At 38.3% G+C, this 25,632-nt stretch overlaps 1 long non-coding RNA gene across 1 annotated transcript; it reads left to right on the forward strand.

The window, feature by feature from the left end:
* Nucleotides 1-2,724: 2,724 nt before the first annotated feature.
* On the forward strand, nt 2,725-5,538 carry LOC112198164. Its single transcript, XR_005810324.1, has 4 exons — nt 2,725-2,807; nt 2,936-3,103; nt 4,625-4,747; nt 5,298-5,538. It is a non-coding gene; the product is annotated as an uncharacterized LOC112198164 (long non-coding RNA).
* Nucleotides 5,539-25,632: the final 20,094 nt, after the last annotated feature.

Here is a 25,632-nt window from a genome sequence, read left to right on the forward strand (position 1 = left end):
AGTGGTAACATTTTTTTTTTTTGAAATAGAAGTTGATATCATTAGATCAACAGCAAAAGGGCTGTAGTCTACCAAAACTTACATAAGAAATCCGATAAGAAAATCCGGAATAACCTATCTAAGATAAAGCACACTATTAAGGATCACTGGGACGCTCACATTTAAGTGAGCCTATACAAGAATGAAAAAACCTCGCCTCCTATGGAAAGAAATCATTCAACTAGCCCTCACTTGCCAATCACGCAATTGCGGTACAAGCAAAAAACTAGAAACGTCATAGAAGACTCATAGAAGTTTATTCAACCTCACATAGGGCTCAATACCCTAATATATTAGGGCCCAAATTGCCTTGACCTAAGCCCAAGCCCGTAGGCTCATGCCCAAGTCAAATTGTGACCAGCAGGAGGCCTCCCCTGCATCTCTACCGCTGCCATGATATCTGGCGGCCCAGAACTCGCCTCCACCATCTGCACCATCGCCATCCAACCGTCTGGCGGCCGTCCTCGCCCACAGATCATGTCCAACAAACACTAATGTCAGAATTTAATCACCAACCCGATAAAAAAACTCACTCTGTAGCACCTCTGCAAACTGCCAAACTTCTTCAACAAAACTAGAGAAATAGCGGTGATCTCCAAACCGGAGATGTCGCTGACGACAATCCCCTATCCCAGACACAATCTCTCTCGTCAAGCTGCCGAGAAGAAACCCGATTTGTCGACCCAAAGTAGTCAACGCGATCCTCGGCTCCCCTAATTGTCTAATACGTGCGCCTCCCTAAGCAAACCTCGCCCAGACGAGGAACCTCGCTGGTGTTAGATCTCAGCCGGCCACAGAAGATTGCCCGCCGCCGCTCTGCTCAAACCCTAGGTTGGGTTAATAGTGGTAACATGCTTATCCATTAACCTGTATGAATTTTTTTTTTTTTTTTTTAAGATTCCCAATTACATATCCAAAATAAAATTTAGAAAACCCTAAATTGAAAAGGAGAAGAAGAAGCTAGATTAGAGGAAGAATATCGTCCCCGTCCAGATTTCTCGTCATTTTTTACAAAAGTCATTCAATTTTTGTCTAATTTTGTTCTAAGAGAAAACCCTAATGTGAAGAGAAGAAGATGAGAGGAAGAAGAAAGAGCTTTGATTGTGGAAGGACATGTCACAGCACACTCGTAAGTTTTCTTCAATTAACCTTGTTTGCTTCCTTTCATCCTTAAGTAATCCTTGTTTGCTTCAATTTGGTGTTCAATTTCCCACCAACACCATGCACCACGATTCCTATTCTCAAGTTAAAATTTTGCATTGATGGCATGGGAATAAACAGGCACTACTAGAAATCTGTTCATTTACATCACATCATTTAAATCGGTTAGACTTGCACATGATGTAAAAAAGTAAGTTAACATCGTTTTAGAAAAATACCAATTTAAATGTATACCATTAACAACAGTTCTTAAAATGACCGGTGGTAAAAGTTTTATTTGAAAATTTGCGGGAACCTCATTTTCGTGGACGCGCTAAGTGTTTTAATGAATTCAAGGACGCGGGGACGAAAACTTAAAATTTTCACACTTCAAAAAAAAAGCACTCGGCCTGACCCCAAAACTTTCTCACTTTGCCTCAAGCCCTAATATCCATTCTCAACCCCAGCATCACAAACTCGAGCTCCTCCTTCCCAAACTCGAGCTCCTTATCAACTTCACGAACCTTCCTCCTCCATTCTACGCCGGAATCTGAAGAGCCGAAAGCCCGACCTCGATCTGAAATTGAAGTAACAGCTTTGAATCCTGAGCCGGCCTCGATCTGAGATTGGCAGAGTCGAAGAAATTGAAGAGGCTTGCTCTGGTCTTCTCCACCCTCTGCTCCACTCTCCTCCTCCGCCGAATCCGTCGGCGATAGGCTCTTCATCTCACCTTTCCACTACTCCCGATCTTACGCCACCACCCAAACATTTCACGAAGACAAAAAAAAGGGCCGCAAAAAGTGGTTCATTCTACCTCCGTTCACTGCCACCGTAAACGGCGCCGCTTTGGGACGAGAGCTCTCAGAGATGTGTATACTAAACCCTCCACCTCCTCAGCTACGACGGCGCTTAAATGGGTCACCAGGTGCTGCCCCGAGATTCCCAGAAGCCTTGTTCAGAAGCTCTTTCGCTTAAGACAGGTTGAAGTCTTTTGAAGTTTCATTACATTTTGGAAATGGGTTCTTGAATGGTGATTGGAAAGTGGTTTGCTTTGATTATTTATCACAGGTTCGAAGAGAAGGATCTGACATGGATCAATGTGTTAAGGGTATCTGAAATTTGTTTTAACTTTTGTTTTGTTCTGTAATGGACTAATGGGTAGAGCTCAGAGCTTTTGTTGCAATTATATGGGGTAGTTTTGTTTCTGATTTCGATTTTCGTGAAGGTGGGGGCTAAAGACTTGATGAACTTAGAAGATCGAATATGTCTTCCTATTTCTGTGAAAGAGTTCCCTGATGATAAATAAGAAGAGGGACATTGTAGTGAAGAAGAAGTCAAGTTTATTCGTAGCCTTGTGTTGTATAAGGTTCATAACTGTGGTCTCTGTCGCTTGTGTGCATGTTAAGCTAGTTATCTTGCTTACACATGTTATTTGCAATTTTTTGTTTATTAATATGCAGATTCTGTTGTTCCTTGTCTATTGAAATTGCTGGCACTGTGTTATAGAGTAAATAAAGTGAGATTCATCTCTATTTATGTTTCAGTTTTACTTGGATTTGGGTTTAGGAGCAGGATGACAAGAAGGCCCCTGACTCTGCTGCTAAAGTCAAAGGCGAATCAGCCAAGAAGTAAGTTTCTGATCCCAAGATTCTTCAACTATTTCTGGCTGGTTGATTTTGAATTGGAAATTTGATCATAATATTTGATTGTATGAGTGATCTGTGAGTCTAATTTGTTTATTATTGGTTTTCTGCAGGGGATATGTTGGAATTCACATCTCAGGATTCAGAGATATCCTTTTAAGGCCGGAGCTTGTACGCCCGATTGTGGACTCAATATTTGAGCATCCTTTTGAAGGTATACTATTGAATTCAATCTTCCCCGGCGACGGTATGGCCCCGAGATTGCCGAGTCCGTCAAACAGGTCCCTTTTTTATCCTTATTCACTATATGCTCTTCAATTTCCCTTTATGACTGGTTTATTTTGCATCGGAGTTGTGGATGATTGTATGTTTGTGTACGCATCTGTGTATAGTTAGCTATATACACTTACTCGCACTCAATGAAACTCTGTAAGGTAAGGGTGATGCCCATTACTTATAAAGATTAGATACAGAAAGCCAGAACTGTTACTATCTCTAAACTGTTAATACTCTTTTGAATCTTTCTAGAACTGCATTTCTCATTGTAGTCACTGAAGTGTTATACTCTTGCATGCTTATTGAATGTAATGCTTGTTGCAAGAGTTGCTTCAATTTTAAATCAATGTTTGACGCCAAATTCCAAATTTCAAACCCCTTGAATCATTTTTTCAGCTTTTGTTTTTGTTTTGGGTTTTTTCTCTGCTAACTTTGACTGTCAACAGTGGGATTTTGTTTGTTTTGGGTTTATGGGTTTTGTTGGGTTGCTTTTGTTATGAGCAATGGGGGACTCAGGTGGAAAAGTGAGGTTGGTTCAGTGCCCAAAGTGTGAGAATCTTCTTCCTCAGCTAGCTGATTACTCTATGTATCAGTGTGGTGCTGTTCTTAGAGGTATGCTTTCTTCTTCTTTTTGATTCAATTTTTTTTTTTTGGGCTTTCTGTTTTTGTTTGTGAGAAACTTCAGGGAAAGATGGGATTTTAGTGTTGAAACTTTTACAATTACCAAATTAGGGAGTCTCTTTATGATGGTGATACTTGTGATTCTTGTAGAAATTTGTGTTTGATTTATGAGGTCTTGAAATTTGGTATGGTATAAACCTCAAAAACACACACCAACGCAAAAAGGACTAATGAATTGGATTTGTGGGGCTGAGTTTTTTATAGCTGAAAAAGATGCAACTGGCAAAGTTCATAACTCAATAACATTCTATTTCCTGTAGTGTTTTCTGCAGCCAAAATAAAGCAAATTTTTTGTTTATTTTTGAAAGAATTTGCTCTTTTTGGGATCAGACAACTAACCTTGCCTATAAGGGCGTTGTTTCGGTTTACCCTCCCATTGTTTTGTATTTTGGAATCAAATTTTAAAATTTGGGCCAAGAACAACAAGGTCAGTAAGAAGGCTTCATGCTTGTCTTTCTATGATGGAAAAACATGTGGTGAAGTGGGAAGGGGGATCATTTGTAAGATTAAGCTTGTCATGTTGTTCTTATAAGCATGGTGGAAACTATTTTTTCTTTTCTCGGTAACAAATACACACACACACACACTATATATATATATATGTGTGTGTTATATTTCTATTATAATTTTTGTCTACTAGTGTTTATGCCATAAGAAAGCACGCAGTTCACATATCTCAAGTTAATTTGTGTGCCTGCTTGTGTGTTCCTGTGGTGTGGGGATGTGGGTGCATGCATCTTTATTTTTTAGTTTATGTCTCCCTTGTCCTACATGTACATTTTTGTCGCACTAATATTGCATTTCTTGAACAGTACAAGGATTATAGATTGTGACTGGGATTACAGATGGATGGAGTACCCAGCTCATGCAAGAACTTCGAGACATCCCTTGGATCAGTCGTTGGCTACATATGGAGACCATTCATTCCTGCGCACTTTAATTTGCTGTTAGTTTTCTCCAGCATATAGGTAATTTTAAGTGTTGTATTCTAGTCCTATATTTTGAATTTGGCTTAACACGTGTGTGAATTCCCAAAATGCAAAGTGATACTGTCTTGAGTCTGTGCAGTACAATAGACCTTGTAAATACAAAGTTGAGTGTGCTAAGGCTTTACTTGTTCAAAAATGCTGTCACTGAGCACTGAGCTCAGAGCTAATGATTAATGAGCTGCAGCAATATATTTATATGCTTCATGTCATGTTCCAGACGCAGTATTCTGGTTTTGGTTCTCTGTTATGCTCTTTGAGCTACTTCAATTCTTGTTTTTCGTAGGCTGTGTGCATTGTGCTGTGAATTTTTCCTGTAATTTTATCTGGTTTAAGCATTTCAATCACAGAGTTTGCCCATTTTGTTGTGTTCAGTTCATGTTTTTGCTTGTTCTGATTTCCTAATACTCTGATATTATTTGGACCATTTCAATTTTCCAGACCTATAGTAGTTGATCAAACTGTAATTCTGCCTTGTATAGAAGTTGGTTTAGTTACTAATGATTCTGCTGTTTCTTTGGTTTTGTTCTAGGTTAAGATATGGAATATTCAGGAAAAGAAATGTACTGCAGTTCTGATGGGGCACACTTAGTATGAAATCTTTGAGTTTGGCGTACCCATGCAACTCCTTATCTTGACTAAAAATGTGACTAATCTTTTAACTTGTTCATATGTTTCTACGCTAGCATTTTTAGGTTTGCAGTTTTGTTTTGTGAATTATGTTGGATCATGAATTTGGACATAATTAATGGAATGCCTCAATTTTTAGATGATGTGCTTGAGTTAATATATTGAGAAATGTATTTCTTTTCCAAGTAGTAGCTAGATGCAAACTTTGCATGCAATCTCAATTTAGAGATTAGAAATCAGTACCAAAATAAAAATCGATGTCTCATGATTACCAACATATCGAAATGTGCCCACAAAATCGATGTACCTAAAACCAGTGCACATTGATTTATAAACACGAAAACGTAATCTATTGTCAACATACAAATCATTTACTATAAAGTAAACCAATTTATCATGAAACACAGAACATCAGTTTTAAAAACCTGAAGTGATGTCTACGACGAAATAACACATTAGTTCATATCAAAAGAAGCGATGTGCATAAAACTAGTAAACATCGTTTTACATGGACAAAAACGATGTCCCCTGTACAACAACACATCATTCTTAATAAAGTAACCGATGTTGCCTAAGGCCACATACATCATCCTTAGGAAAATAAGGTGGCAAGATGCATGTAAAAATGGCCAAGAACAAACAATAGTTTTTGAACACTGATGTCTACGACAGTATTAGACATCATTTCTGAAATTGTAATCGATTTAAATGTTCACTTAGGTATTGTTCGAGATATATTTTATTAAGCATAAAATGTGAAAATATGAAGAATTAAATAAAGTTAACATATAAGATTATGATGATTATAATGATTATACATCGATTTGTGTTTTAGAATCGATGTTGGTTGTTGTCTGGGACATCGGTTGAAAACGCGCTTATACTGATGTCTATACTTTTCTCTACACCCACTAAGACATCGGTCGAAAATTAGTTTAACATCGGTCCAGAACCGATGTCTATGAACAAAATTCTAGTAGTGAGGTTGCAGGGATCTTCATTTGTTTCCCAAAAGAAGAAAAACGCAAACAATTTTACTTGCTATATGAATAATCCAACAATCCCTACTCTAATCTTGGGAAATTTTTTGATCAATCAAACTTCTTTTACTAGGGTTTATTTGCAGCAGTCTCAATTGTTAGAAAGAAAAGGGTTTTAGAATAAGAAACTTAAGAAGAAAAGGGATAAAACTACTAGCATCACACCAGTAGGGTTTCTAGGCATCACACCCAGAGAACTTAGGCATCACACCTAAGGTTAGGTTGCATCACACAAACCTGGAGAGAAGCAACAGCTTTCAATTTTTATTAACTCAAATCTGCCAATAAACGACTACAAAGGCCTCTATATATAGGGAGGCTAAGATAATTCTAGAATAACTAGGAATATCCTTAAAGAATCCTAAAGAAATAATCCTAATAATTATAAGAATCCTAATAATAAAAGCCTAGATTTATTTGAGCTACTTTCCAAATCTTGACTTAAACTATTCTGCTTGTATTCTTCATCATTCTCCCCCTGTTGAAAGACTCGACTCCGGCGAGTTAAAGGTGTAGACTCCCCTGCCCAAACCACCAGGTTCTATCTGAAACCATTTCGACACAAGAATGTGAAGAACTTTCTCCTTGGTTGCATTAGGTTTCCTAAGCGTCCTCCTCTTGTACATGTCCCTGTCAACTGGCCTCATAGGCTTCCAGACAACCTTTTTCTTGTGAAACAGAAAATAATATATATTTTCCTTTCCATGATGGTGCACATCTCGATTAGATAACCAAGGTCTTCCAAGAATGATAGGCGCTGCCTTGTATGGTTGCGGGTGTGGCTACCCGTGAAGCTGGAGGCGCTCAATGGTAGAACTTGAGACAGCAAGTGCACTTGAGGCTTGAGTTGTAGGAGGTGCTAGATTGTGGTTATCTAAGGCTTCATCTAGATCAGATGGATCATAAGTTCCGTAGCCGAAGGCACTGTCATCCCCACCTTGGATCTCTTCTTTGTCATCAGTGTTGGTTTCCTCAACTATAGTATCTTCTTCTTTATCTGCCTTCTTAGTTGTGGAAGTTTTCCCACGATGTTCTAACTTTCTGATCCGAGTGTTCATTGATTCAATCCGAGTGTCCATCGATTCAAGTTGCTCAACAATCTTTAGTAACAAAACATCTCTCTGATAATCAGTCAGACGACCCCTGAAGTATTTCCCTGAGCGTGTAGACATTGGAGCAAACTGGTTTGTTTACAGACGGCGCCAAAATGATGCAGGACAAGTAGCAAAGAACTGCAGAACTAGGGTTTATTTGCAGCAGTCTCAATTGTTAGAAAGAAAAGGGTTTTAGAATAAGAAACTTAAGAAGAAAAGGGATAAAACTACTAGCATCACACCAGTAGGGTTTCTAGGCATCACACCCAGAGAACTTAGGCATCACACCTAAGGTTAGGTTGCATCACACAAACCTGGAGAGAAGCAACAACTTTCAATTTTTATTAACTCAAATCTGCCAATAAACGACTACAAAGGCCTCTATATATAGGGAGGCTAAGATAATTCTAGAATAACTAGGAATATCCTTAAAGAATCCTAAAGAAATAATCCTAATAATTATAAGAATCCTAATAATAAAAGCCTAGATTTATTTGAGCTACTTTCCAAATCTTGACTTAAACTATTCTGCTTGTATTCTTCATCTTTGATCTTCCATATAAACCAGGAACTAGCTTTCATTTCAGCATCAGCTACTCCACAATCCAAAACACCCCAAAAGACTCCACATTACAAATCCCAACCCTGTTTCTTCCTTAAATTGTTCTAGTACGTACGTACATATTGTTACACCAACTATTGCATCCTAGTCTCTATTTTATAACAACGCCAAAATTGTATATGGGATGCATATGCATCCTCTGTAATCAAGTGTATTATGTTGAGCTGTTTGCTTTGCTAGTCCTGTGTTGGTATTACAAGTTGTTGGTTCTGAGGAATATGGCCTCTTGGGGACATTTGTTGCAGCTTTAGTTTTGGTATGAAGCTGCTGTCAATTTCAAGTAGTTTGCAGTTCCGACATTAAGGTGTTTAAAAGCCTTTCAAGAGGAGTACTTTTATTGTTTCATCTTGTTATTGGGCATCAAACACTTTCAGTTCATATGAACTTTAGATCAAAGTTCTGTTCTTGAATTCATAGTCATGATCAGCCTTCACATGCTGATTCTTTTATGAAGTTGTTGTGAAAGTTTGTCATTTATATTTCATTCTTTTTAACCATTATCATCTACTTTCAAAAGGAGTAAACCATTTTGGCCAACCATTTTTGTCATATCTTGAAATCTTAGTAAGCCATTTTGCCATTTTGGCTACCAGATTTCTCAATGGTTATCTAGATGGTCCTTGAGATAGTATTTTACTATTTTGAAAGCCCTCATTTACAAATAAAAAAGCTGGGCTACCAGTCTAGTATGGTATTTGATCCAATATATTGGTTTTGATCGAGGTAATGGTTGATCTACCTATGGGAAATAATAAAAAGGAGCAAAGTTTAGGGATATGCATGTGAGATAGATAAACCTAGAAAATTCTGTAAATGCAATGCTGTATGAATTTTGTGTCATGAATTTTTGATTAAAAACATCGTTAATTTTTTTTCTTGTAGGATGTAAAGATTAAAACTAAATGCATTCTTGATCCAATCAAATTTCTGGTCGAGGCGAGATGGTAATTAGTCAAGCTAATTGAAAGTGTCACTGGTATTGCATTTTGAAATCAAGATCTGTAAGCTCAAAAATGGTAGAGCGCTCAAGCCTTTTGGGCTTTTGAGAGGATGGTGGTTCCAATCCACCTAGATCTACTACAGCTGGTGGCTACCTTTTAGTGACAGACTTGTAGCTTTTTTCCCATTCTTTTAGACCTTTGGTACAACCACTTGCAAACGTAACGATAGGGTGCGCTTTATATTTTGGGACTGGTTTCATCCTACCTCTAATAGCCTTCTAACTTGTAATCTCGTCTGAAAATTGTGGCCATTTCACATGAATGACATTTCGAAATGAGAATAGAACCAACCTCGGCACTGCTTTTCTCATTTTAGCTTATATTATTAGTACACTGTGATTTTTTTTTTCTGGGATAAAGATTACACAGTTGCTAGTTATGGTTTTGAGTCTTTTGACAATTCTGTCTAACGGCCATGTTTTAGTTGACTGTAGACGAATATGTTAACTACTCTGATGAAGCTACGTGATTGTCCCAATTCTTTCCTTCTGTGAAAGAAGTTCAAAAGTTGTTGGACGTCGAGGTGTTGAGAGTTGTTGGATTACCTCTCAACCAAAGATGGTATCAACACATTGGATTTGGTTTTTGGTTGATATACCAAGAATGGGGAGGAGGCATTCTGAGGGGGTAAGATATGCTGTTTAAATTAATTGTACCAGCTGCCGATGTAATTGATCACCTTCTTTATCTTGCTTACAACTTTATGCTAATAATGGAAAATCTTAAGCCATCAGCCTAGGTTGAGCACTTGAGTTAAGTTTTATTTTATTTTATTATTTTTTATTTATTTATTCTTTTTTTAAAAGAGGATCAAAGGATTTCACTCATACCTCCATGGTGACTCGAACCCATGACTTCGTCATTAGGTAGTGAGTGCTTTAACCACTGAGCTAACACATTCCATTCTGTAGACTATGATGATGGGCTTTAACATAAAATGTAAACTTGGAATTCCTTCCTGCCTAGAGGTTTCTTTTAGTAGGCGCCTCCAATTTTTTTAGCTTGTTTGATTTGATGCATTTAACTTAACATTATTTACAGTCTTGCAGCTTCCCTCATTAAAACCTTGTCAAAAGTAGTAATTAAGGTTGTAAGTTTGATAACGCTTTGATATTTCAAGCCTAAGTTATAAAATTGATGATAGAACGAATTATAGTAAAAAGTGGTGATCAAGTTGCAATTAGTGTTAATATTTCACTATTACAAGTTTGAGAACTGATTTACCAATGAAACAACGAATTGTTGTAAAATGTGGTAATCTAGTTGTAATGAGTATTAATACTTTCACTATTACAAGTTTTCATAACCACATACTTTACTAATAAAACAACGAATATGTTGCTATACTGGTAAAACTTCATATATTTAAGCAAAATTGCGGTGAGTCCTTTATGTCGTAATGAAGTTGTCAATTTTGTAACTACTGTCTTTGAGGAGTTATTTACTTATTTGACGATATTTTTTCCTGATTTTACAACAATTGAGGTACAAAGTAGTAATCAAGGTTGTATTTGTTGTAATTCTTCAAATTAGAGGTTTGAGAACCATTTTGCCAATGAGACAGTAAATTGTGGTGGAAGTAGTAATCAAGCTCTTATTTGTGGTAATTTTTTATATTACAAGTCTGAGAACTATTTTACTAATGTGACAACAAATTGCTGTCAAAGTGGTAAAATTTTATGTATATACAATATAAGGCACAAGTCCTTAATTGTATAATAAATTTCTCTATTTTGTAACTAAAACTTTTGTTGTGTAAATCTCATCATCCATGACATAATTAATCGTCTGACAACACATTTTACTATAAATTACAATAATTGAGTTGTAAAGTGGTAATTATGGTCGTTTTTATGATAATTACTTGAAATATGATTCCATTTACAAAAGCAACAATCACTTTACCAATGTTACAACAAATTTTTTGTCGATATGGTAAATAATCATATTAGACCTAAAACTTCTCAAGTTCTTACTCTTGTAATCCAATTGTTTTTTTTGTAACTAGAGTCATTTCTTTTGTAAGTTATTCATCGATGAAATATTTTACAACAAACAACCATATTTGACGTATTTAGTTATAATTATAGTTGTAATCAAGGTTTGAAAAATCGCTACGCGCTCGTCGGGCGGTGGGCTGGGGAGGAGCGCCCAGGCGCCTAGGCGGGTGCCTAGGCGGTTTTGTATTTTTTATTTATTATTTATTTTTATATCATATATATATATATATATATATATATATATATATATATATAAGAGTATATATCAAGTATATATAGCCTAATATGAATACTTATTATAACTTATAAATAATAAGATATTCTATAGAATTATATTTTATTCCAAGTTCCCCCACAAACATGACCATTCTCCATTCTCCAACAACTTGATTAAATATTTATATAATTAGTATAGGAAACGTGCCACCTAACATGTTCAAAGTTCTAATTGATTATGTTTGTTATGCTGCTGCAGCCACCCCTCTCTATCCTCTCTCTCTCGACAAACCGCAGCCACCCCTCTATCTCTCTATCTCTCTCTCTCTTGACAAACAACCATGTTCATTATGATATTTTCTTCCTCTCTTGCGCAAAACCAATAGCCACCACTCTCCATTCTCTCATATTTCTCTTCATTGTTCAATCACCTCATGAATAACTTCACAAAAACAAGGTTTCAATTCTCAGATTTCAAGATCTTGATTTAAGGGGAAGTTGGGGGTGGCTTGGGGGGAAGCTACGGTGGCTCGAGGGGAGCAGAGGGAGTCTGAGGCCGAGATAAAGCGGTGGAGCAGAGGCGCGGTGGAGCTGCAGTGGAAGGGTGGTGCAGAGACGCGGTGGCTTGGTGGGGAGAGCGAATAGGAGTTGTGGGGATTGAATTGGCTTTTACTTGGCATGGATCTGATCTGACTATATAGCTAGCCGAACCTAGCTAGCCCTTCACATGTTTCTACTTGTCTGATCGATTTGGGGTTTCGGTGTCGTGAAAAAAGAAAGTAAAACAAATTGAAACCCGCCCAGCTACCTAGCCGCCCAAACGGACGTCCAGGCCACCTAGGCGGTCGCCTAAATCCATTCCGCCTAAGAGCTCCGTTTAGCTAATACTCGCCTAAGTGCTTTTTAGAACACTGGTTGTAATTGAAGTAATTACTATATTTACGATCTTTATTATAAGTTTTTGAACGATTTAAGTATAAAACAATTAATGGGTACTTAGTATGGTATTTTTTTTTCTTTTTAAAGCACACATGTCAAATTATAGGTGGATAACTTGTTGACCTGTACAACAGGTTTCACCAACTAATTTAATTTAATATATATTTATTAAAAAGTTAATATATGACAAACATCAAAAGACCTTAGACTTACCCAAAAGTTGAAAGCAAGAGAAGAAGAAAGAGAAAGTAACAGAGAGAATGAAATGGATGGCATTATGTAAAAGGAGCAGGCGTAGTTTTGGTAAAGAAAATAGGGATAATTATCCTTATATTACCTAATGTTTCAGTTATTCTAAATGTTCATACCTCAAGTTTGAAAAATGTCAGAATGGTACCTGAGGTTTTGATCTCGACTCAATAATGGTACATAGAGCCGTTAATTCTGTTACAACGTTAGCCAGCTAACATAAGTGGAAGGGTATTTCTGTCATTCTCATGTTCTCTTCCCTAAAGCCCCCTCTCTCTCTCTCTCTCTCTAATCTCAGCTTCCTCATCCATGGATTGATCAAGCTATTGATCTAAAACCCACAATCTAAGGGCCATTCAGTTTTGTCTTATTGCTATAAGACTAATTCTCTATTGTTTTCAGGCCATTGTGACTCTGATGATAGCAAAATCCAAAGAAGGTCGTCTCTGACCACACTTAATTCATCCCTGCAACTCTCTCAATTTTTATCAATGACTAGCACTCGTATTCTTCGTTGTAAAGCTCCAACTTTCATGTTTTTTTTTTTTCAAATTTCAAGGTTCTTCTTCTTTCTTGCAGAGTTCCCAACCAAATGCATCACTAGAAAACATAAACCCAAGAGTTGAACAGAGAGAGGGATTAGCAATCAAAAATGAAGATGCGGGATTGTATATGGTATGTTGGACAAAAAATAAAAGGGAGATAGCAGAAAGAGTTATGCTATGAACACTAACAACTCTCAACTACGAAAACGATGAATCTAACCAAACATAAACCCCAAGAGTTGAACAGAGAGAAGGATTAGCAATCAAAAAAGAAGATGCGGGATTGTATATGGTCTCTTGCATAAAAAATAAAAGAGAGATAGCAGAAAGAGTTATGCTATGAACACTAACAACTCTCAAGTACGAAAACAATGAATCTAACCAAATATATTCCGGATGAAGCTACAATGTTCAATTGATATTAAACACCAACAACACCTGAGCCCAAAGCACAAAAACAAAATCATTAAGCATAGCACCAGAAATTGAGCATTACAATCACACATCCAAACATTGGAGATTGAATAGAAAGCTTGTTCAAATCAAATTGATGTGGATGCCGACGTCAAGGACGAAGCGTCGGGATTCTCAAGGGTGATGGGGGTCGTCACACTCGTGCTCGCTGTCGGCAGAGCTCTCCCACCGCAGCTTATGCTTGTTCAATCAATGCAATTTTCCGTCACAGCTTTGCTTTCTTCTATTTATTGGGTCAGGTCATCGAATCCCCTTTCAATTTTTCCTCGGCGAATTTTTCCGACTTGGCTTCGACCAAACGCCGATGATCGATGCCGCCAGATTTGAGCTAGTAAATTACTTGAGCTTCTCCAAAAAAATGCTACTTTTGCATTTCAGAATTCAAAGCCCAAATATAGCATTTGCTTAGAGCCCCTTCTTCCTTTAATGATTCACTTCGGTCCAAATTATACGAAGCCCCAACAGACAACCCAGCATCCGAGAGAGAGAGAGAGAGAGAGAGAGAGAGAGAGAGAGAGAGTTGCAGACATCCAAAAACTGTAGGAAAAAAGAAAAAAAAAAGATGTTTAGAAAAAATAATAATGGATTAAGACATGAAGAGATGAAGATTCCCTTAAAATATACCTTTTAATGAAAAAAAAATTAACAAAGTGACTTAAGTGTTTGACAATGTAATAGTTGAGTGACCAAAGTGATATATTTGAAACTTCAGTGACCAAAGTGTCGAATGAGTCATAGTTGAGTGACCATTTGTGAAATTTTCCCTACTTTGTTGAGTATTCTCTTCCCTATTTCTTTTTCAAGAATTTTGACTTTTAGTTTTCAATTCCGCAAAAGGTTTTATAAAATTGATTTTGCTTGCATGGTTGAGAAAGAAAGAAATGGAAAAGCATTAATTTTTTCCTTTTATTTTAATTTTTTAAAACATTTATATTTATCCACTCACATTAGCCTTTTTTTCAAGGGCAATTGGTCTAAATGGTACCTAAATTATCTCACTTTATAAACTTCGGTACATCAAGTTTCAGAAATGTCAGAACGGTACCTGAGATTCGTACCCCAACTGAATATATGTACCTGGTGCCATTAGCTCCATTACGGAAGTTACTATCTGACAATTTTTGAAGGGTATTTTCTTCCTTTCATATATTTTTTTTTTATCTCTAAGCATTTTTCCTCTCTCTCTCTCTCTCCCCCTAGATCAACGCCTCTTTCTTTTCCTCTTTAGAGTTAAAGCACTAATTTTTTTCTTTTATTTTAATTTTTTTTCTCTCCCTCTCTCTCTCTCTCTCCCCCTAGATCAACGCCTCTTTCTTTTCCTCTTTAGAGTTAAAGCATTAATTTTTTTCTTTTATTTTAATTTTTTAAAACATTTATATTTATCCACTCACATTAGCCTTTTTTTCAAGGGCAATTGGTCCAAATGGTACCTGAATTATCTCACTTTATAAACTTCGGTACATCAAGTTTCAGAAATGTCAGAACGGTACCTGAGATTCGTACCCCTACCGAATATATGTACTTGGTGTCATTAGCTCCGTTATGGAAGTTACCATATGACAATTTTTAAAGGGTATTTTTGTCATTTCATATTTAATTTTTCCTCTCTCTCTAAGCATTTTTCATGGTGGTTGTTGTTGTGGTGATGGTGGTGGTGGTTGTCTTCATGATGGTAGTACTTGCGACTAGTCTGGGGGAAATTGGAGAGAAACCTGGCGGCCAATCTAACTCCTTGATCCAAAAGCTCCACCAACTTCATATCCAATCTTTGCCGGAGAAAAGGGTCAGAGATAGAGACGAAAAGAGAAGAGTTGAAGGCAAAGAGGAAGACTTCTCAATTTGGAATCGAGATTTGGATCCACCCTCAATAGAGGAACTAAGAAAGAAGAACTGACGGGAAAAAAGAAGAAGAAAAGAATAAAGGGTAAATGGGTTATTTTACGATCAAAATATACCAGCTGCTAGCTTCTGTAACAGAGCTAATGGCCCCAGGTACATTATTTGGTCGAGGTACAAATCTCAGGTATCGTTCTGACATTTCTGAAACTTGATGTACCAAAGTTTATAAAGTGAGATAGTTCAGGTACCATTTGGACCAATTTCCTTTTTTTCAAATATTTTTCCATGTGCCATTCGATTTCACTTGCCCAATTTAAAGACTAGACTATTTGAATATTAAAATGAAATGTTATATTCCCAACCTTATAGTACTTTTGGCAAAACTAAGAGAAAAAGTAGTACTTGTGAGGGGCTTTACTTGCTATCTTTACATAAATCTTATTAGTGGGCAGTGGCAAGTAGTAGCTATTATTGGTTTTGTTATTTGTAATTCAAATGGTAACCCATTGCTTGCTGCTAATAGAAAGTTAGGACATGCTAACGTTTTTGTGGCAGAAGCAACTGCTTTAAGGGATGGTTTACATACTGCTTTCCTTCATTATTACTCAAATATTTCTGTTGAAGGCTAATCAACTGCATTCAAGGAAGCTATGAAGTGCCTTGGTGAATTAAGCTGTTGGTCCATGATATCAAGCAACTAGCACAACAGTTCAATTCCATCTTCTTTAGGCATATATACCGAGAAACGAATTTTATAACAGCTCATCTGGCATCCTTAGCTCATAATTCTCACAACAATTATGTGTGATTTTCTTGTTTACCCTTATGTGTCACCAACATTCTGGTTGGACCAGCTGGGAAGGGGGTGTCTGTTATACCCCGTACCAAAATTTAACTTGTTACTAGTTACAATTAGTAAAGACGATTTTACTCTGGGGTTTCTGTTTTACCGTTTAGGGAACGTAGAGTTGACTTTTTCTTTGACTTGACGATATAGAAAAATTTCCTGTGAAAGTTGTAGAATACGTTAAATGAGTTCGTAGACGCGTAGTTTGCTAAAATCAGAGTTCGTACTGAAAAGTTATGATCGAAAAACTTAAGTTACCATTTCGGGTATTTATGTATATGTATGGGGTTTCTATTTTTGGAAGGAGAGAAGGTTTCCATTTCAACCAAACTGAGAACCAAACACGCGACCCGTTTTTGCCTTTCGCACCTGGAAACTGGATCTGATGGTTTCTCAGCCGTCGGACCTCTATTGAGCTTGCCACCGGCCACAAAGTGATCCTCTCTTACTCCTCTTCCAACCCATGTATGTATTTCAAGTTGAGAAGCCTTGAATCAAGCAAATCGAAGTGTGATTGTTCAATTCGATGCTTCGCCGAATTTTCGTTGGGTTTCCAATTTCCAGCTGTTTCCGGAAGGAAATCTTGGTGGATTTTGATGCTTGGGTGGCACCAATCGTTTTGATAACCGTCTTGCAGCTCAATTAGGTTGGAGGAGGAAGAATTGAAATTGTCCAGTGGGGTTTCACCGGATTTTGTTTCGGGTTGTTTCCGGCCAATTGGTCTTGAATTGGTTGTTTTTGTAGGTATAAAAGTTGTTAAACATGTTTTGGGGATTCATTTGATGTTGGTGGTGTGGCTGGATATGGGTGTTGGTGTTGTGGCGCGTGAAGCCCAAGCCGCCACTGGTGGTGGCGCATGGAGGCGCGTGCAACCACTTGAAGTTCTTTGATTTACCTTATAAATCATACCTTGTGATTAGGAGTCTTTGGCTACCCTTGGTTTCATGAAAATTCAATTTTTAAATATTGATTGAAGAGTGTTAAGATTGAGATTATTGGTTATTGTATTTGTTGTTATGAAGTTGAATTTGGTTGTTATCTTTATAGGATTGGAGAATGTTAAAAGAGGATTGGGGATTGTTAAATCGATGAGATCTTGGATTTCAAGTATTAAGAATCCTAAATTCGAAAAGCCGGGTTTAGGGGGAATCATGAGTAAATTAAGTTTATTATTATTTTGGGGAAGAAATTATTGATTGTAAACTTTTCCCCTTTTATTATTTATGCACTGCCAATTTGTACAGGACGTAGTGAGCCCTCGAGGTTTAGGATCCACCACTTCTGTTTTGCTTGTCGGTGATTACTACACCTACTTTTGTATTATATTGGCTTAATTTCGTAGAATTGCTCTGATAACCAAACTTAACTGGAGGAATGTTATGTACTTGAGAATATGGTTGTTATGGTTGTGCTAAGATGAATTACTATCCGGAATGTAGTATTCCTGAATGTATAAGTTGATGTTGTGATGTGCATTTAAGCTTTATGTCCAAGTTTTGTTATTTCGGATAGTCCGTTTTTAAGGGAAGTTCTTCCAAATTTTTGGTAAAACTTTACCGAAGGTGCGCCCTGCAGACTCATTTCTGGTTTCAGGGTGAAATTGTGTTCGGGTTCTATTAATTGGTATCAGAGCATTAGGTTATTGGATTCTATGGTCTTTATTTTGTTATTGCCTCTTTACATACTTGATTGTACTTAATACCTTCCGAATGATAGCCCGACTGTAGCGGATCCCATCATATACTCTTCGGTGATGATGTACTTATCAAGTGTGTAAGTTATATATTTTGGTACGAACATCCCTTGTGTACTTTGTTAATGCTCAAAGTCCGGCGGTAGCTGATCTTTCGTTTAACTCGGGTCCGGTGGGCGGACGGCTACTCTGAGGATTTGATGGCCTCCGCTATCTGTCACACGAGAGACAGGGCGTCAGAGGGAGACCGCGTTGGGCGGTCTTCACTTCTCCAATGCCTAAGTCAGTCAATGCATGTAGGCAGCATAACAATAAATGAGTAGTAAATGCGTAATTAATGAGGAGAGAGGAGAGAACCTTTTATAGGTGAGGAGAAGGTTGATCTTCTTCTTGTTTTCGATGTGGGACTGCTGTGCTTCCATTCCCAGCGTCTGGGGCTTCTTATGCTACCTTGGCGCTGTGCGTGGCGGCGCGTCCGCAGTGATCTGGGGTAGATCCCGGGCTCGGGCGGTAGCTCGCCTGGCCGTGTCTCCGCAGGTCACCCCCTTGGTGAGAGTTGGTACCTCTGGCGGTACAATGAGCGTGGCTCATTATAGCTAATTATGCTTGCAAACGTACATGTAGGTACATACTTAAATTTGGGTTTTCTCAGGTAGAATGTGTGGTGGTTGCCGACCTAGTGTAGTTAGGGACCTTTCACCCGCCAAGGAGTGTAATAATGAGCAGGTTCTTCGTGGATTGTTAGGTACTATTAAGTGCATGTTTGAGAGCACTTCCGAATCCTAGTTCTGATTACACTATTGAGCGTGCCAGACGTCATGGAGCTATACATTTTCTAGTGCTCTGAATAAGTCTGCATCGGCGGATTGGGTCACCAGGATGGAAAGAGTATTTGAGTCTTTGGGTTGTCCTGCTGCTTGGAGAGTCCCTTTAGCCATTTATTTCTTGGGTGGTGATGCTTATCCGTGGTGGTATGGTGTCAGGAACAGGGGTTTCAACCCGAGTACTATGGGATTAGTTCAATACTGAGTTCTTTAATTAGTACTACAATCAGGCCACCTAGGATTGTCTGCTAGTTGATTTTATGAGGTTACAGTAGAATGAGCACATGGTAGTGGTCCAGCTTCAGCAGCGTTTTACCACTTTGTCGCATAATGCACCTGAGCTGGTAGAGACAGAAAGAATGAAGGCTAAGAGGTTTATTAAGGGTTTTCAATTAGATTATTAGGATTGGTTGGTGCTTAATGAGTACCTAGGTACAGACTAGTTGTTAAGGCTGCTATGAGATGTGAGGCTAGGATTTTGGTTGGTTCCCGACCCTTAGAGCTTAGTGGTCCCAGTTAGGGGCTGTCCAAGAGGTGTGCTTCTAGTTCAGGTTCTGCATCGTCATCTAGCAGTAGGCTGAGTAGATCGGGCTCGACGAAGCGCTATGAGACACTTTAGGAGACCTGATTAGTTTAGTAGGAAATAGTCCAGAGGCAGCACTGCAAGTCCTAGTGGGGTTCCCAACAGACGACCGATTCAGAGAGACTACCCTCAGTGTGCGACTTATGGTAGGCATCATATGGGATAGTGTCTGGCAGGATAGAGTCAGTCAGGTGTAATGACATGTTATCAGTGAGGTCAGTGGGCCCACTACAGGAGGGATTACCCTCAATTAAGTCAAAGGCTTACTAATGTATTTGATTAGATTGTGAGTCAGCCCATTGTAGTAGCTACTAGTATTGGTACCCATATCGGCTCGACTGTCAGGAGCAGCGCACAATAGGGTAGAGGACAGAGAGGATGTCCGGTGACTCAGGCAGACTTCATGCCATGACCCAAAAGGAGGGTCGCCTTTCACCAAATGTCATTATTGGTACGTTATTTGGTTTTGGTCTACCAACTCTTACTTTGATTGATCCTAGAGCCTCCTATTCTTTTATGTCCAGAAGGTTTACATTCTTTGCTAATGTGCATGCCCTTATCCCTTCTTCCCGGTGATTGGCATGTCTCTCTACCATTGGGGGAAGTACATAAAATAGAATGGGTCTACCAATTTTGTGGAATTTTGGTGGAAGGTCTTCATTTAGAGGCAAACTTGATTCCTCTTGATTTAGTGGAGTTTGTTGTGATTTTGGGGATGGATTTTCTTGAGCCAAATCACGCCTTAGTGGATTGCTTTAGTAAGACTGTGCTGTTCCAAAGTCCTGCAAACCAGAAATCACATTCTATGGTGAACGGAATGTTCTCGTATCTTGTCTGATATCAACTTTAACTACTGAGAAATTGTTGGATAAGGGTTGTCAGGCCTACTTAGCACATGTGGTGAACACAAATGTGGGAGTAATGGATATCAAGAAAATTCTGGTCATTTATGATTATCCGGATGAATTGCCTGGCTTGCCTTCTGTAAGAGAGATAGATTTTACCATTGATTTACTTCCTGGTACAACACCTATTTCTCAAGCACCCTACAGGTTGGCTTTAGCAGAATTGAAGGAGTTGAAAACTCAGTTACATGAGTTAATTGATAAGGGGTTCATATGGCCTAGTATGTCTCCCTGGGGTGCAGCTGTATTGTTTATGAGGAAGAAGGATGGTAACTTAAGGCTTTTTATCATTACAAGAAGCTGAATAAGGTCATAGTGAGGAATAATTATCCTTTGCGCCGTATTGATGGTTTGTTTGATCAGTTGAAGGGCGCCAAGGTCTTTTTCAAGATTGACTTAAAGTCGGGGTATCATCAATTACGCATAAGGGAAGATGATATAGCCAAAATTGCTTTCCGGTCACGTTATGGTCATTATGAGTTCCTTGTCATGCCTTTTGGATTGACTAATGCACCTGCTGCTTTCATGGATCTCATGAATAAGGTGTTTCGCCCACACCTTGACCGCTTCATGATCGTGTTCATTGATGATATATTGGTTTACTCAAGGAGTGACAAGTTACATGAACAACACTTAAGTTTTGTATTGGAGACCTTAAGGATCCACCAGTTGTATGCAAAATTAAGCAAGTGTGAGTTTTGGTTTGACAGTGTGGCGTTTTTAGGTCATGTAGTTTCTATTGATGGTGTTAGTGTGGATCCTCAAAAAGTAGAAGCTGTGTTCAAAGGCTTATAAATGTGACAAAAATTTGTAATTTCTTGGGTCTTGTTGGTTATTATCGACGTTTTGTGCAAGACATTTCAAGAACTGTAACTCCTCTGACGAGGCTAACTAGAAATGGTGTCAGGTTTATTTGGTCAAATGATTATGAGTGGAGTTTTTAGGAACTCAAGAATTGTCTGACTAGTACTGCTTCAGTTCTGGCTTTGCCTGATAACAGCGAAGGATATGTGATTTACAGTGATGCTTCTAGATAAGGTTTGGGTTGTGTTTTAATGCAACATGGTAATGTGATTGCTTATGCTTCCAAACAATTGAAGCCACATGAAATAAATTACCCAACACATGACCTTGAGCTTGCAACTATAGTCTTTGCCCTCAAACTATGGAGACATTATCTGTATGGAGCCTAGTGCCAGATCTTTATAGACTATAAAAGCCTTAAATATGTGTTTTCACAGAGGGAGCTAAATTTAAGGCAAAGGCGATGGATGGAATTGATTAAGGATAATGATTGTACTATTGAGTATCATCCACGAAAAGCTAATGTGGTGGTAGATGCACTTAGTAGGAAGCCCTCTATGATATTGTCTTACTTAAGGACAGTTTGAGTTTCACTTGCATCTGAGTTACGAGCTACAGGAGTTGAGACTGGTTATGATTGAGAAAGTACGTGAGACACAAATTCAGGATCTAGCAATTGACCAAATAAAGGTGGGAGTTCATAACGGCTCACAGCCAGATTTTTCTATAAGAAGGGATGGAACTCTCCTGTTTGGAAAGAGGCTTTGTGTTCCTAATGATGAGTCATTAAGCATGAAATATTTGAGGAAGCTCATAGTTCTGCTTATGCCACGCATCCTAGCGGTACGAAAATATACCGAACCCTCAAGGAATAGTATTGGTGGCCAAACATAAAGAGAGAGATTGCAACCTTTGTTAGTAGATGTTTTGCATGCCATTAAGTGAAAGCGGAGAGACTAAAACCATCGGGTTTGATGTAGCCTTTACCAATTCCGGAATGGAAGTGGGAACATCTCACCTTGGATTTCATTTACAAATTACCTTGTATCATGATGGTAATGATGGTCTTTGGGTGATTGTGGAAGTATCTTGAGTTCCAGATTGGTGATTGGGTATTCTTGAAGCAATCTCCTTGTAAAGGTGTTGTAAGATTTGGTAAACGTGGGAAGCTTATTTTTAATACCCCGGAAATTCGTTATTAATTTTTTAAAATTTTTTGTAATTAATAAACTATTCATTTGTACGATTCTCGAGTTATTGGTCAAGTGAAAGAGTTTCGGACAAATAATTACTCGAAACGTTTTATTTCCGAGGGGTCAAGCAGTTGACTTTCTATTCATTGAGTTTCTTCAAAAACTTCCTTCACGAAAGTTATAGAGCACGTCGATACGAGGTCATGGATATGTGGAACACAGAAATCGAAGTGTGTATGAGAAAGTTATGGTTAGCGGAAGAAGTTTCTAATTTTGGAAAGTTGCTATAAATATAATTTTTTCCTTTTATTTTTTCATAATTTCCGTCCCTTCCATTTTCGGAAACCTTAAAACCCAGATTCTCTTTCTATTTCCGTCGACCCGACCTGAACCTGCTGGCCAGACCCTGCTTTTTAGGCCACAGCAGACGTCCTCTGGTAGCGCCACTGACCCAGACCGGCTCGCCTCGTCAACGCCGTCTTCCCTGTGGTGGTAGTCACAGCCAAATATCGCCAGAAACAGGAGATAGAAACGTGACGTTTTGGTGGCGGCGGACCCGGTTGGAGTTTCTGATTCCAGCGGCAGCTGAACTCAAAACCGGTCGAGTTGTGACGCTCTCCTTCTCTAGATCACAATCATGTTAACCTTGAAGCTCTATTGGAAGGGTGGTGGTCGAAATCACGAGTTGAAGCTCAACGATTGAGATTTTTTGAGCTTGTTCTAGCTTGATCTAGGCCGACTCGGCCTTAACTCTAGGTATGAATGTTGTTCCTCTCTTTATTCTTCATTTTGACCATTTGGATCGACCTGGTTTGGAGATTGATCCTGTGTGCAGCCACTGGCAGAGATGCGTCTGGTCACTCTTTGTGCTTCTATTTCCTCCTTTATCATCTACTCATCGATACGAGCGTTTTGATATATGATTTGTAGCATTTGGAGATCGTATGAGTATGTTATCGTTTGATCATCCTTTTGTTTGAGCAATCTGACCCTATGAGTGTTCCGGAGACTTTGGGCAGTCTCAGATGATGCTTCGTCTCGATTGACGTAGTATTCAGGCTTTAGTTCGCGGGTTTCGAACTTAGATGCTTTCGAACCTCAAGCGGTATTAAAATGTGACCTCTTGATGTGACTAGGTACGTGATGAAGTTATTTTGAGCAGAGTTGATGGTTTTCAGCTTTATCTCGTGGGGCGTGTGCAGACGCAGTGGGATTTAGAGGTGAGTAAATCTCGCGAGGTTCATTTATGAACAGAGTTTCCTTTATCGTTTCGATTTAATCGCTAAATTGTGAAATTATTTTCTAGAAATAAATATTTGTTTTAAATTATATGAACTTGATCGGCTACGGTTCATAAATAAGTAAAATGAGATTTTAATTATAAAAATAATTTTTCTCGAGTTTTGTGATTGTAAATTATAGTTGGTATTAGTGGCATTCCTGAGTGGATGACTACGTATATACATATTTATATGAAATATACATCTTGATGGTATGACATTGTGAGAAGTATAATCATTGTGATTTATTCGGGTTATTTTTTTGAGCATTTATTCTTTTCAGGAATGCAATATATCATGCAATTGTGGATTTTTATTGTGTTGAAGAGTACCTTGAGTTGAGTGTAACATTTTGAGTCATGTGGACTTTTTAAATGTTTTCGGTCTGAGGACCTACTGTCACAGTGGTAATTGAGTTGAGTGTAACATTTTGAGTCATGTGGACTTTTTAAATGTTTCGGTTTGAGGACCTATTGTCACATTGGTGATTAAGGCAAGGAAATTGGGAACCACTGATTACACGTATTTCTATGCATATAATTATATCTAAACACTAGAATTAAGTTAATCCTCAGGTCAATTATTATGTAATTAATACATTTTTTTATTTATCCTTTAGTAAATAAGCGGAGTTGTGGATTTCGGAAGAAGTTGTGCAAAATTAGAGCAAAAATGAAGGTTTCGAGAAAATGACGAAAAGTCAACATTGATCAACCATGGTCAACTCGAGTGAGAAAATGGAGTCCAACTCATGGGAATATATGTTAGAGTGTCGCGAGAAAGAAAGAAAAAAATACAAAAGAAGACCAAGAGCAAGAAAAGCAAGGAAAAGAAATGGTGCTTAATTAATTAAGTTAATTAATCAAATGATTAATTACTTAATTAATCATGCAAAGAAGCAGACAAAAGCAATCTTCACCATGATTTCCAAAACGCACATGCATGCCATCAGCCTTTTCTCTTATCTCTCTAGCCAACCAAATACTGCCACGTGGCAGTCTTGTTGCTTTTCTAACTCTTGGAAGACCACCGAAACAGCTCCTTCACTCCCATTTCTTCCTCCTTGAATCTTACCCGTCCATTTGATAATGAGTTCACTATCCTCTCTTCCCAGCTAGAGTAACAGACGACACACACACACACATATAGAGGGAGATATTTAGAGAACCCTAGAGAAGCTATAGCGCCGAACCACCACTCCATCCTCTTTTCTCTTTAACACCGAAACCAACCACCCCATCCAATTTCCTTCTACACACCTCTTCACCAATTTTCTCTCCTCACCAAGATTCACAGTTTCTCACCAAGATCTACTCCACTTCATCAAGATTCACTTCACCTCACCGAGGTAGATTCACTTCACCTCACCAAGATCTACCTCACTAAAATTTCATCTTCTCATCAATTCCACAAATTTAAAAGGGGAAGCTCAAGCATCAAGAATTTCATCACCATTAAATTTGGGTAAAAGTGGGGAGCCATAAACCAAGGCTAGCCATAATTGCTTCATAGCAATTTGTGGCTTGTTCTTGTTACTCCTACTTCTCTTCACTTTGTTCCTCTTTAAATTATGTATATTGATGTTTGTTTAATGATGGGTAGTGAGTAGATTTGTTGTTGGGGGCTAGGGTTGTGTGCCCTAGTCCAAATCTTGTGTAAAAGATGCTTATTTTAATGTAATGAGGCAATTTTCATATGATGGATGCTTATATCTATTTTTGTTGGGTTAAAATGCATTTCTAGGAGTCTAGTCAACTCTAGGGTGTGTATTTTGAGCATTTCTAGGATGGAGTTAGAGGCTTGACCCCCTCCGATTCCTAAGCAAGAAACCTTCAATTTCGTATTCGAGGGGTTATAAGCATGGTGATTTACACCTGTTGCGTGAATGTGCGGGCGGGTCGCTTAGTAGTCTAATTCTTCGATCTTTAGGCCTCTTGATGTGAATTAGAGACCCTTGAACCGGTTCTAATTCATGTAAAGTGAGTTCCTACGACCCTTGAACCGGAGTAAGAATACCATGAAAGGGAATTTCGGTCCTTGAGCCTTGAACCGCCTTGGATACGACTATCGCCAAAGTAGAAAATTTGCA

The sequence above is a fragment of the Rosa chinensis genome, chromosome 4, assembly GCF_002994745.2.
Source record: "Rosa chinensis cultivar Old Blush chromosome 4, RchiOBHm-V2, whole genome shotgun sequence".
NCBI lineage: Eukaryota > Viridiplantae > Streptophyta > Magnoliopsida > Rosales > Rosaceae > Rosa > Rosa chinensis.